General features: G+C 45.1%; 1 protein-coding gene across 1 annotated transcript in view; it reads left to right on the top strand.

The window, feature by feature from the left end:
- Positions 1–19: 19 nt before the first annotated feature.
- Positions 20–14,164, top strand: part of SCRG1 (stimulator of chondrogenesis 1) — a 77,617-nt gene continuing 63,472 nt past the window's right edge. Inside the window, exon 1 of the mRNA XM_083520379.1 lies at positions 20–332. The gene's annotated coding sequence lies outside the window, so the exon portion shown is untranslated. The remainder of the gene's footprint in view (positions 333–14,164) is intronic.

Genomic DNA, 14,164 nt, shown 5'->3' with positions numbered 1-14,164 from the left:
GACTCCGGCGCTACTGTAGGGCAGATTAAGTTTCTCAGGCGAAACCTCCCGTCCTTCCGCCCTCCGCCCTCCCTTCTTCCACCGACGTCCTCCCCAACCAGGGAGAAACCTTCCCCAGATGCTGCTGCTGCAGCCCCACTTCGTCAGCTCCGGCGGGGAAAGTCCAGGCCGTCTTTCAGGGCTCCAGTTTAGGGACTTTCTCCCCGCCCTCCTAACCTCTCCGCTCCCCCAGAACAACCCGCCGTCTCAGTTCTCCTTCCTCGTCTCAGCCTATTTCTCCAAACGACGCCGAGAGATCGACGCCGCTAAAACGCACCGGGAAGGGAATTCAGGTAACTAGCAACTGGGCCCTTGGGGAGACGCGGGGAAGGGGGGGAGCCCTCGTCCTGTTGGCACGCGTTTACACGAAGGTGGTGTCGGCAGACCACTAGGACCAGACCAGGCACTTGACTCCCTCCCTCGGCCCCTCTGGAGCTCTGCGCAGCCCCTCCCGCAGCGCCACTGAGCCCTGGAGAGGCCGAAAGGGCCTGGCCTTGAGCATATTTGGCAGCCAAGAAAGGGAGTAGTCCCTGGGGCTCGGCGTTTCTCTGTGATCTCCTGCTCCGGAGTGAGGGCCTCTTCCCGCACAAGGCTAGGAGAGGGGGCGGGTGGTTAGGAGCACTCAGTTATCCCAGGGAAGGGGCGCGCGCGGACCCGGACGCACACACACACACAAAAACACATACACTACTCTTTAACCTGCAGGTTCTTGAGATAGGCAGGCAGTAGAGCTGTTAATCTGGATTGAATGCGGGGCCCGATCCCTCATTCCACACCCTGAAAAACTGAGGAGTCGGCACCAGCAGTCCGGATAGGTCGGTTTCTCCGCCCCTGCTGTTGCGCCCTCAACGAGCTCCAAAAATAATTAAGCCGAATATTTAGTTATGACTCGGTTTTGTTTTGCGACAGGATCCGCCTTCCATTAAAAAAGCGTGTTAAATCGCTGTCTAGCACAATCCTATGTTTATTCAGAAGTCCTGCTGCCTGCACTGAGGCTTGCTCCCAAGTAAAGTATTCAAAGGGTTGCAGCCCTTAGTGCCTTCCAGGGCCACGCAGCTTCACTTCCAAGTTAGCAAAAGTTAGTGACCGGGTTGTAAATTGATTTCTGCTTGGATTGCTAAACTGGCCCAAGGATGTAGTCCTCAGGATGTTAGGGTTTACTCGCGCGGTTCAAGGACCACTTGAAGATGCAGACGGTGAGTGTGGAGAGTCAGGCTTTTAAAGTGGGAGGATCCTGGCTATGGTTGATTACTCTCAAGTAAATCCCACTGATTTAAACGGGATTGTCTTCTAAATTGGCATGCTTAGGTTTTCTGAGCAATCAAGGCCAATGAGAGGCGCTTAAACCGGGTTTGGGATCAGAAAGCTGCAGGGTTCGTGTGTTCACGCAACCCTGTGTGTCATATACACGCCATATATTGATACCCAGATCATACATGTCTACTTCGAAGACAGTGTTTTGGAAGAGTCCATCCTTGCCTTGAGAAAGTAAAGGGCTAAAGTTATAATTCTGGTGAGCAATCAGATTCATTCAGAGTGACAAAGGTTTTGCTGTTGATTTTACTGGGAAACAGATTTTACTAATGAAACGCTATTGAACTTTTCTTCCTTTTAAATAGAGGTGCCAGTCTCCCAGGATATCTTCAGTTTTAAAGCTGGCACTTTATTGTTGCTTGGAATAAGTAAAAGAAAAAGAAAAAGTTCCATTTATTTATTTAAGAAATTCCCTTAGCAATATGGGTTGCAATCCAGCTCCACTAAAATGAATGTAGGTTTTGCCACTCTTTCCAAGTAAGTGGCGATTTTATATATATGCTTGCACCCTGATCCTCGGAACATTTTGTCTGGAGGGAAAATCCAATGAATGGGCATTCCTTGGCTCCTGGTTCCCTGCAACGTCACCCTTTTGTATCGCGTTAGTTCCCACTATGTTCAATGAGGCTTATTTGAGCCTGGATTTGTCCGGTCCCCACCACTCTAAGCAGAAAGGTCTAGCCAGTGCGACTTACTTGTGGGTAATTTCAGGATCACCCTAGTAATCGCATCTTTGGTGGAGAGTTGTTACCAGTCTCTTACCGTTCCAATACGGGAGCTTTCTAATTCCTGGTTCCTATATCTTTTTAATGTGGGGAAAATGGAAAGAGGCGGTGAGGAAGCATCTTGGGGTTTACACTGCAGGGTCGCCCAGGCGTTTTCGTTCGTGCTCTCTTTCAAGGGAGCGTAGATCTGGAAACAAAGCGTCTTTGGTCCTTCACATGAGGACTGATCCAAGCACGGCGAGGTCCCGATGGACAGATGCGCCGCTTTGTTTCTTCTCTATGATCGCATGAACGTGAAACAAAATAAATCGGAATAGTCCAGTGCAAATCACCGGCCGGTGTCATGGCTTGATTTTAGCGACGGAAGGGATCCAATCTTCAAAAAGATGTGGCTTGTTTTATCACTTGTCATTGTTCCTGTAGATAAAATACCACCAAGAACGCCACAACAAATGCCTCCTTTAGTTCATAAAACCGTGTGTAATATTATTACATATAAAAATAAAAAAATAAAAAAATGTCCAGTAGCACCTCATAGACCAACTAAGTTTGTTCTGGTATCTTTCATGTGCATGCACACTTCTTCAGATACATGCACACGAAAGCTTATACCAGAACAAACTTAGTTGGTGTATAAGGTGCTACTGGACAATTTTTTTTATTATTATTATTTTCCGAATGCGTCAGACCAACACCGCTACCTATCTGAAATCTAGAATCATTACATATAATTACAGCCCAGTGAGATGTTCTTCGATCAGGTTCGTGGCTTTAATGGGGACTGAATTCAGCTCAGCTCCAAGCAGGATCCCATTGATTCCCCTGGATTGTGGACTGTGCAGGAGATCCACAACGCAGCTTATCTGGCTGGACCCGAAAGCCGGTGGGTCTTGAAGCATCTAGTAATCACGTGCACAGTAACCTGGAAACGAGGCTTACTTCTGAGTAAACGTACAAAGGATTAGGCTGGAATCCTGCCAGATGGGCAAGGAATTAAAAATTAATTATTATTATCATCCTTATCCGCCTGTGCATGTTAACACGGAAGCTAAGTCGCGTTGAGCTGAATGGGACTTAATAAGAAATAAGTCTATATAGGATTCTTAGCCTTCCCGGTGTTTCGTATCGGGTTTGCACAGCTGCAAGGCACAAGATATATATTCTTTGTTTTTCTATGTTTGATGTTTTATTGTGTTGTTATATTTGTTGGAAGCCGCCCAGAGTGGCTGGGGCAACCCCCAGCCAGATGGGCAGGATATAAACAGTAAAATTATCATTATTTTTATTATTATCAGTAAGTTTCCTTAGAAGCTCCTGTTATGTGCAAGGCAATCCCACCAATTAAAGGGGAATCCTTGACTTTTAGTATAAGGCAGTAAGAGAGTAAGAACCGGTGACTGATCATGGCTTAGTTTTGTATGGTTTTGTGGTGACACAACACTTGCAACGCAAATCTATAGGTCATAGATGGCTCGTCAAAAGTCAGCCCCATTAAGTTCAACAGGACTTTCTACGAAGCAAGAGGACTGGCGCCTTATTTGCAAGCAAGTTCCAGAGGGAATTTTGGAAAATAACAAAAAGGGTTTTGTACTCAGGCAGAGAAGCCGGTGGGTGCTTCAGACAACCCTTCGCCCACTCCCATTAGCGGGTCCCTGGGGTGAGGCTGAGGTTGCCTCTGCAATGCCTCTCTCTTCCTCCTGCGAATGTGTTTTGACAGTCCTCGCCACACTCCCGAATTCTGGAGAGTTTCTTCCCATCACAACTGACCCACCCTCTTCGCCTGCAGCCTCGCGGGATTCAGGAGGACTTGCTCTCAAGCTAGTCTTCGGCTTAAATGGCCCCAGCTTGAAGACGCCCTTGGTACAAACAAACAAACAAACAGCCTTGGCAAAGGCTCCAGCTAAACCGGGGTGGGACAGGGGGAGGGGAGCGGGCTCCGGCCTTCCTGGCCTCTGATGAATGGAAGTGGCTTTTTCTTTCCAGACTCCTCGCTCCCCTTGCCCCCACAGCCTTTGATAGGTCTCTTTTCTTTTCTTTTAAGCGCTTGTTTTTAATTGTGACCCTGGGCTGGTCCACGAAGTCTCCTGTTGGGAGTTGTTAGCGGTGGCTGCCTTAGTTGGGCAGGACCTCCCAAGTGGCTCCGGCCGGCGTGCCAGAGAAAGGGAGACTCTGCTCATCGTCCAGTCGCGCTCCCATCAAAGTCCCCGGGACCGAGGAGCCTGCAGGGCGCGCTCGGAGGAGGCGGCGAGGAGAACAGTAAACAATCGCCAGGCCCGCTCCCGCCACTCCCTCCCCAATCCACACCACAACGAGCGCGAATACACACATACACAGAAACCAGCTCGCCTGAGCGATCTCCCATTTCCAGAGAGATCTAATATCTTAAATCGTTTCTCCCACCACTCTGTAACTTTTTGAGAATATGGAGTGATTTAGATTTCCCACTGGTTTGACAAGGTGACTATAATTTATCGTGCGCGCGAAAGAAAAGGTTGTTGTTGTCGTCCTCGTTGTTGTTAGCCGATACGCTTCTTTTTCATATAGGAAGGGGATTATAGTGGGTGTAAGAGCCAACAGTATCCTAGGGACCGAGGTCCCCTCCCCCCACAAAATATTTGAGGAGGCTACTGCCCCGCCCCCCAAATGTTGGTTGGCATTGCCAATCAAATAGTGTGCATGCATGATCCGTTACGCGAAGCGGGGCTTACCTGCCCCCCCAATATTTCATTCAAATTGCATCCCTGATAGTGGTGATTACCAAATTGGCGGTGGGGAATCTTAAGTGCCCATCATTGCCCAGAATTGATTAGGGTTGCTCAGACGAAACTTTCCATTCTGTTCAATGGGACCTACTCCAAAATTAATGTGCGTAGGATTACCATACATAGTTCTGAGGAAACATCTATATGCTGTGAGGCTGCAATCCTGCGTGCACAGTTTTCTCCCATTTCTGTACTTGAGGGAAAGCGCTTTGGAAAGCACTTGGACTTATTTCTGAGTAAGCATTGCTGGCACTGAGACCAAATTGCCTTTAAAATGAATGCAGATAGATTATAGATATAGATATAGATATAGATATAGATATAGATATAGATATAGATATAGATATAGATATAGATATAGATATAGATATAGATATAGATATAGATATAGATATAGATATAGAGACTTCACGTGGATTGGCTTGCTTGAAAGTGTTGTGTAAATTGAAGTACTGTAGTAATAATAATAAATAGAACCTGAGAGTACAGATTCGGCAGGTTGAGATCCAAAACTCGTTTACTTGCAAGTAAGGCCCTGTGAAATCACCTAGGACTCCCAGCTCAGTCAAAACGCATGGCATTTAGCCCAGGAGCCGGCGATGGTTATTAAGGTTAGTACCAATATCCTTCCAATGGAAAGATTGTAGAAATCACCCTTTAGCTGTGCTTACGCTGTTTAGTTACTCTGGAGCCGCCTTGGGTCTTTCCAATCAACCGAGGCTGGGACAGGGTAAGGTTTGCTGCCTCAGGTTTTGATGGGTACCCAACAGAATAGAGTGGATTTTATGAATGAGAAGTTTTGTTCTTGTCCTGTACACAGATCTGCTATACCTCTTAGATTTCGTTGGCCCCACTCTTCACCATCCCAATCCCTCACACAAGTGTGTGTGTGTGTGTGTACAACGCACCTTGCATATTACCAAGTGAGGTGGGCTCTAGTCTACGAAAGTTCATTCCACAATAAATCCGTTGGCCTTTAAGTGGGCACAAGCTACTCTTTGCTATTCGGGATGATTTCAGATGGACTGACTCCCAGGTTGTGTGCCAGAGAAAGATTTTCATTTAAAAAAAACGGTCCTGCCAAGTTCAATGAGATTTTATCCCAAGTACCCCCATTGTAGCCAAATCGAATGGATTTCAGTTGAAAAAAGGTGACCCATCATTTAATGGTGCTCACATGCCGATTTTTTCCTTAAAGAAACACTCTTTTCTTCCAAGTGAAGGTTAATTTATTTAAATTTAAATTACTTATAAGCAAGCAGGTTACTATTTGTAGCAACTACAAAGTCAGCTTCAGTTCCAATCATCTACTGTTCAGATTACCCTATCCTCAGAACGGCACTTAAAGACTGAGAAAAATTTAATGTGAAGTGGTTGATTAATCTATTGATCAGTTAAAGACATGGCAACTAGTGGAGCAAATCCCTATAACAGTTCAGTTGATACAAATCTATTAACATGGCCTCTTAAAGCTGCCCTCAAATTCATCCCTAGTTTTGTTTGAAATGGATGTTCCTTTAGCTTGCTTTTAAAAAAGAGAGAGAGAGAGGAAATGAATCACTAAAAACTTTTCATTGATTATAATAGGCCTAACCAGAGCCCAAATCAAGGCTGGGGGTCTTTGGGACTGTCATGCGACCATACAAAGTTCCTCATTTGAGTTGAAACGAAATTTCCACTAGAAACGCAAGTGCAATTTTTAAAGTCACTAAGGCTGAGACAAACAGACTGACTTGAAAGTAGATCCCGGGGGCACCTCCAAGTAAATGCACTATAGGAATTCTATTCCATTTGAAATACAGAGTCTGGAATAAATTCTACAATGGGCTTTGTAGAATTAAGGAGAGCAAAGTATGGAGATCTGAATAGCAGTACAAACATCTGACCGCTAATTTGCTCTTAGTAAACAACCGATCCACAGTCCTGTTAAGCCGAAGGACAAGGATTCATGCCCGTTCCCCCCCCCCATGTTGAAGTAAGCTGAACTAGCATTGCACCTCACAAATTTGGGAATAAATCCCATTGATTAGAAAGGTTTTGCAAGTGGATCCTAAGGAAACTTCATTGGAAACATCTTGCTCTGAATAATCAGTGGGACGGATACAACAGCTCCGTCCAGAAAACCGCTATTATTGGTTAGGATTGCATTGTCATTTTTCAAGAGACGTGTGCAGAATTCAGCTGTTATTTGGAAGTCTGCTAGAACGCAGGCACTTCTGTTTAAGTGCGCCGGGTTTCTATTTTTGGTCGCTGTACTTCGTCTGTAGCAATGCCCCAGAAAATAAAAAGAGCAACTACCGAGTCAAGGACTGAATTTTCTTTCTTTCGAAACCAGAAATTGCAGCAGTTCCTTGAGACGAACCTCTAGGTTTGGGGACTCGTTGTTGCAATCGTTTCCCAGCCAGATCCTCTCCCTCTCCTTGTCTAGGCTAGTTAGGGAATTACTGGCTCAGTCTTAATGCTGGAATCAAAGCGCCACCACCCTAGCGCTCGAGCGGGTCTGTAAATCACAACTATGCGAACAAGGAACAAAGAGGGTGGAGTGAGGGGAGTGCGGTAAATTGCATGTAACGGCGACGGCTATTAAGGCGTTTTGTAATCGTTTACACCTGAGAATTGGTTTACTCCGCCGGCGATTTGAAACATTAAATGCGTCGTTATTCTATATCATGACTGTATACAGACAAATCGAGGAGCCTTATGGGCAATTTCGATGGTTTTGAGTGCCCATAAAATGCTATGTAGTTCAAGGGGCTGCGCATTTACAGACCTCTCTCCCCAACTACCCCCGCTCTCCTTCCGCCCCTCCTGGAAGTACTCTTGAAAGCATTTCCACTGGAGTTAGGAATGTCAGAAACTTGTGAAATATGAAGAACTTGTATGGGAAACGCTCGCGACGCAGAGGCGAGGTCTGAAGAGGTCTGCTCGGGCTACCGGAGTTATTCTCCTTCAGAATGGCCTCTCGTCCGTTTCATAACTGCGATCCGCAATCACTCAACTCATGGGCTGAGCTTTGAAGCGAAGAGGATGCAGAGGGGGTTCTAATTCCTGTGGAATCGACTGCCACTTGATTCGGATCGGGCCATCCACACGCACCCTATTTTCCAGAAGAGCACGATCGAAAATCTGCAAAAACTCCTTAATTGTTTTCTTTCACTGGCGCATTGCTATCATTGTAATAATTCAGTTTTGTTGATGGGTGGGTGGGTTCTTTCCCCACCCCCATTGTACTATACCCACTTCCCTTTCCCCGCCTCGTTTATGGCAGATTATCGAACCCTTCAAGGAAAAACTCATTAGCAATGTCATTCAGATGCTTCTTCATTTTCCCTCTCCCTCCCTGGCACAATCATAGCATAGGACCCAACACAAGGGTAATGATTCAGGCCAATTCCAAATACGTTTGCTTGAAAGCAAGTTTCACTTTGTTCAGCGGCGTTTGCTCTCAAAGAAGCATGCATAGGATCGCTGCTTTTCAAAGCACTGCTTTCAAGTTCAGGAAACGGAGGCCGCCTCAGTCAACAGACAAACCCGAGGACTGGAATTAAACTTCACCGGATGCTGCCAACGCCAAACATTTCAGTAATCAACAACCAGAAAAGGATCAAGATGTCTTTTCTGCCCGAGGCAGGAAATCAGAATGCTACCCCGCGCTAAGACTATAATATTGACTTAAATAAGAGTTAATTATTTAACTGCCTAATGGTAAAGTCAGCAGACAAAAGCCAACAACAGGATTCTTACAACTCTGTCCCACCACCGCGGCAATCTAACTCAAGAAGAAGGTAGAAACCGCGGTCACATTGTGGCTCCTCCTGGGCACTTAATCTGTGTTAAGCACCCAGGCCATGAGGTGAGCTATACTTATTCTTCCGGTATATATCTGAGGAGTTGTGCTGCAGCCTGTTTAACGGTGTGTGGAAGTGTATTGCTTAAAGCAAAAAACGTTTTAAAATAAGCTCCAGCTTATGGTCCGTCCGTGCCCCCCAAACATCCCCATTGTTTCCTATTAACCTAACACATGCCTGTGTTAGGTTAACAGAACTGAGACTCCCAAGTAGGCAGGCTTTAAAATAGTCCTGCAGTCCATCCATGCCCATCCCTATTGCATTACTGCAGACCTATTGCTGTATTATAACCTGATCTTCCGTGGACTACATTGGAGCAGATGACGTCTTCTTTTCAGGTATCACAGCATGGCTTCCTACTCGCGGCTGGCTCATAACTCCCTCGTTTCGAGGATCCTCCGGTTCTTTCTTCGAAGGCTTTGCCCAGTCCCGGAGGCTGGAGACTTTTATGTTTTGCCATCTTGGTTTTAAAAGGCGTGTAGCATACCTGCTCCTGCCTCCCATAAACCTGAAATGTAATAATGGAGAAGAAATCCACCTTTTCGTGGTTAAAGTGTTGTAAAACTTAACTGGGCCGCTCCGGGTGATCTTAACTGCGTGCAGAGCACCCGAAGCACCGATGTGGATCCAATGAGATTTTTGCTTCCCAGTAACTTGGGGGTTGCAGCCAGCAGCAGACAGATGAATCCTCTAGCTCCGATTCTCTGGGCGGGGGCTTTATTCTTACCGGATGTGAGGGATGCAGGAAAGACTCCGGACAACATAAAAAAAATCCCACGTATTTGAAACCGTTCATTTAGGACAAAGCATTTTCAATTCAAATCCAGCCCCCTTTTGCCCTCTAGTTCAGTGAATCGATGGGAGTTTTTGTTTGTTGGCTTGTTTTTAATAAAATAGCTGGCAGCTGGTTGAAAAAAAAGTTAATTCTTTAATCAACTGTTCGTTCAAGCTTGTTGGAGCAAACGATAATGCGAATTCGAAAACACAAATCCTGGGAAATAGGACGCAATAATTCTGATATTATATTCTAAACTGAGCTGCCATGGAGACGATTGTTTCTCGTGATTTTTTTCTTTTTTTAAGAGGTGGTTGGGATCCCGATTCAATCTTTCTGTTTTTGTGCTTATGTCTATGAGTTATACTCTTTCGCTAAATCCTGTTTAAGATTCAATGTAAAAACCACTTGCCATGCATTTCGGGCACTCGGGATTTATGATGAATGATGACCTATGTATGGCTCAGGCATTCATCCCTGTTTTGTGGTGTGGTCTAAGCTGTTTCTCAAGTTCACCACTATCAGCGACCGCTAATGCACAGCCTGTGTAACCTAATTACTTTCGTAACCATTTAAAATACATTAAAAAGGCCTAATGACACATTTTAAATATCCAGTGCAGTCCTCATTGACTGTAACATCACCACTTTTCTCTTTTCCTCTAATTCTTTGTGGGTTTTTTGCCCCTGTGTCCAGTTAAGATTCTGAAATGTCTGAATATACAACATAGATCTTCTGCATAGGCGCTGGAGCCCTGTTAGTCTGGGGTTTTGGAAGTCCCGTCACATCCTGTTTTTAGTGGGAAGACTTAATACAAAGGAATCGTCAGGTATGTAGAAGGGAAGAACTATTCAGCAGCAGACATACTACCGTTTTATTTTCATTCATAACAAATTATTACAAATTGATTTTTAAAATAAAATTTACACCACCCTTTAATAATAACAAAATTAAAGATACGTTTTATGCAGCACGCTGAAAGATGAAGGATAGTTATTCTTAATAAAATTAATAATTAGATTTCTTACCTCCCCCAGGTAAGAAGCGAGGAGGAATTCCAATAATTTTAAAATGCATTATTATAAACAGTTAAAACAGGCTATAAGAGAATTGTGTGTATCCTAAAATAAATCTCTCAGGTGTTAAAGGCCAGGGTTTGTTGTGGGTTGAAATGAATGCAGAAGAATGATAAGAATTATTTATTTTAAAAGAAAATTTTAAAAAGTAGATAAAAGTATGAATAACATTGAGAAAGGATTGAAAGAATGAGGGCGAACTCCCTCCTCCCCTAAATGTAAATAAATAATCATATCCATAAAATTCACTCTTGGCATGAGACTTGATATGTTAATGTTCTGCCCAGAGCAAATTTTTATGTGTTATAAAACTCTTCAAAGGAAGCATTTTATAATGGAGACACTGACAGTTTCCAAAGAGTGCCTCCGTAATAGTCCATGGATTTTAGTTATATCGCTGGCGCGTAGACACCCCCACACAATTGTAAGTAAGATAAATGATTAACTGGTCCATCAGATAAACCAGATTGCCATATTCAAGAAGTATGCCATTATATATCCGAAGACAGGGATGCAGTGATTCTCAAGGCGTTTGCTCAGAAATAAATGGGACTCCTTCAAGACTTTAAAGATTTCATTCAAGTCTAGGAAATAGCTTTCTTGTTATCAATGGCAACATATCAAAGATGCTGTAGGGTCGCAGTCCATTTCCGAACAGGATTACTCTGAAGAAACCACCAGAAAAGCCAAGGGAGTACGTTCCCAGGAAGCCTGTTTCGGACTATGGCCTTACACGTCAGCAACACATTCCTCTGTGCTCAGATGTAACTCCCATTGAGTTCAATGGGGCTTACTTCCAGCCAAGTAAATGGGTATACAATTGCAGCCTAAACTGCATTTTCTGAGCTTCTTGTTTCTTTGTTTTTGCCTTCTCAATACGACATAGAAGCATGCATATATATATATATATATATATATATATATATATATAGTGACCACTATTAAGGCACCAGTCCTCCACATGTTCACTTTATGTGTATGTGTTCCATTCGACACTCTGAGACTTACTTCCGAGCAGGCATGCGTAGGATTGCACTTAAAATATAATGCAACAACGCAGAATCAGGACCAACCGAGGCCCATTCGGTAACCCTGTTAAACTACTGCCCACACATAGGATTGGCATCATGTGGGCATCGCTGGAATTCTCAACACATTTTCCTTCATTTCAGTTCGACGTAGCTCCAAAGAAGGCGCCTTAGGCTTGCCTGCTACTCCAGTCATTGGCTTCGGTCGGTGGGTTTAAAGTTCTGGCTGTGCAATTGCAACTCAGGGGGGTTGTGTGTGGATTTGCAGCAGGACCGAGAATCCTATTCAATCCGAGGAATGCAGTTGAGATGAATTGGATCGGCTATGCGCAGGACGGAGCGTCCTCTGATCTGGAGAAAGCAAAAAAAGAGAGATGCAAAATAGAAATGCAAAAGGGCTGGGTGGACCTTAGTCGGTTAAAAACAACAACAGTACCGAACAGGATAAGTGTGAGAATACTGTAGCTACCTTTCGCAAAACTTTGCCTCATTCTCTGTCTTTAAGGTGCCACGAGATCCTCTTGCAACAGTCAAATACTGCGGAAGACTCTCACTTTGTCTGTTACACAAAACTGGGGCGGGGGGTGGCTTAAGTATATTTTTTCTAATGGCTACTCCTAGGGGGTCATGATAGAAGCCGCTTCCGCAGCGCACGATAGTCTGGGTGATTCAACGACATTCTTAGCAGACCGGTTAGTTTTGTTTCTTCCCAGTGCAGAAGATCACTGCACCAAAGCAAATGGAAATTCTTTTTCTTCTTTCTGACATTAACAACCCGTCTGCGTTTTTGAGGATACCCAGAGTTTAGCTGTGCAGGAGCCGAATCCTAAAGGTCAGTACTATACTATCTACCAAGCTAGGGCTAGCGCTGTGTCTGAAGGCGTAGGGCGTCTGAAGGCGTCTGAAGGCCTTTCCCGACCACTAGGCAATACCACCGAATTTGGCTTTGATGCGTTCTGCTTCATCTAAAACTGCCACCGTTTCCTCGTGTATGTGTGTGTTTGTGTGTTTCATTCTGACACACACACACACACACATACACATACACATACACATACACACCGCATTCTGATATTTCTTTCTCATTCTGGTTCCACCCACCCTCCCATATTCTGACTTTCAAGCTACTTGAGACTTCCGATTCCCACCAAAGACCGATTCCAATAACTGCTGGCGTTGATGTTTTCAGAGGGAGAGAGAGGCCACTGCCTTCCCTGCTCCCAGAATGCTTCACGGCCAGGATGCTTTGCTTTGGGACAAACAGTGATTTGCGATGAACAGAAATCGCCGTTATGACGCCAGCTTAACAAGCAAGAGATGGAGCTTCCGCTACGTCGTCTTAACTAACGCATATTTTTTTCGACTCTTCTTTCCCCTCAACTTCGTGTTGTTTAACATAGAACTTGGAGAAGATTCCTGTAATACTGGAAAGTGAGTTTACCGTTTTGTGATTTTTAAAGTGGTCCTTGGAGCAGCTAATGGGACTCAATGAAACTTCTGAGTAAACGTGCCTGTATTTTAATTATTGAGCAGCGATGTTGTTGTTTCATTGCAAATATATTCTTTGCAAATATATGAGAGACAGTTGGTTAAGACCAGAGATTTTGTTCAGCCTTGGATCTAATCCATCCTGGCGTGGGTTGCTCTCTTTATTTTAATTGGCTGTAAGTGCAGAAAGAGAGAGACGTCTGGAGGAGCTGCGAGCCATCCCTGCAATATCTCACTGATAAAAAAGGGAGGGTGTATTACAGAAAACTGTATACATTGCCTGTAAGGAAACGGTGGCTTACAACGTGCAAACAGCAGCTGTTTGTTGTGTGCTCCAAGCTGAGGGAGGCTATGGGTGGTGTCGGTTTCTGGAATGTGTCTGATATCGCAGGACATCTGGAGCGCAGGCCTCCTGCCTCTCTGCCACAGGTTTCCATGGGTGGCCTTGGTCAGTTCCTACCATGAGGTTTTTCGCTTGCAGCACCGACTATTGCCCAGTCAATCACCACGGGAATATTCAGGTGGAAGAACCGGGCCTTTAGCTCAATGGGCAAACACGTGCAAGCTCCCTTAGTGGCATATTTAGGGTTAAAAAAAGATCAAGTAGCAGACTCGGGAGACTAGTCAGAATATAGACCCATCCAGTGGCGTAGCGTGGGTTGTCAGCACCCGGGGCAAGGCAAGTAATTTGCCCCCCTAACCCGCGGATTTGCGCCCCCTAACCCGTGGATTTGCGCCCCCTAACCCTAACCCCCAGATGTTGCGCCCGGTGCGGCCGGCCCCCCTGCACCCCCCACGCTACGCCACTGGACCCATCAAGCTGGGGCTTGATAAAGAGTTGTAGCCCAAAACATCTGCCCGGCACCAGTTTGGAGAAGACTGAAAAAGCAATGTTGTGCTAGATCAGGGTAGCCAACGGTGGCCTCCAGATGGGGTTGAACCATAATTCACATTAGCCGCACCCGCAATCAATGTGGACTACAGCTCCTTTCATCCCTGATGATCAATGGCTACGTTGGTTGGGGCTAATGGAAACTGCAGTCTAGCCATATCTGAAAGCCACCACGGTGGCTAACTCTGGACAGTTTGACATTTCGATCTTATACACC

This window comes from Podarcis liolepis (genome assembly GCF_965112155.1).
Source record: "Podarcis liolepis genome assembly, chromosome: 9".
Lineage (NCBI taxonomy): Eukaryota > Metazoa > Chordata > Lepidosauria > Squamata > Lacertidae > Podarcis > Podarcis liolepis.
Note: the sequence above shows the minus strand (reverse complement) of the source record. Positions and strands in the feature narration are given on the sequence as shown.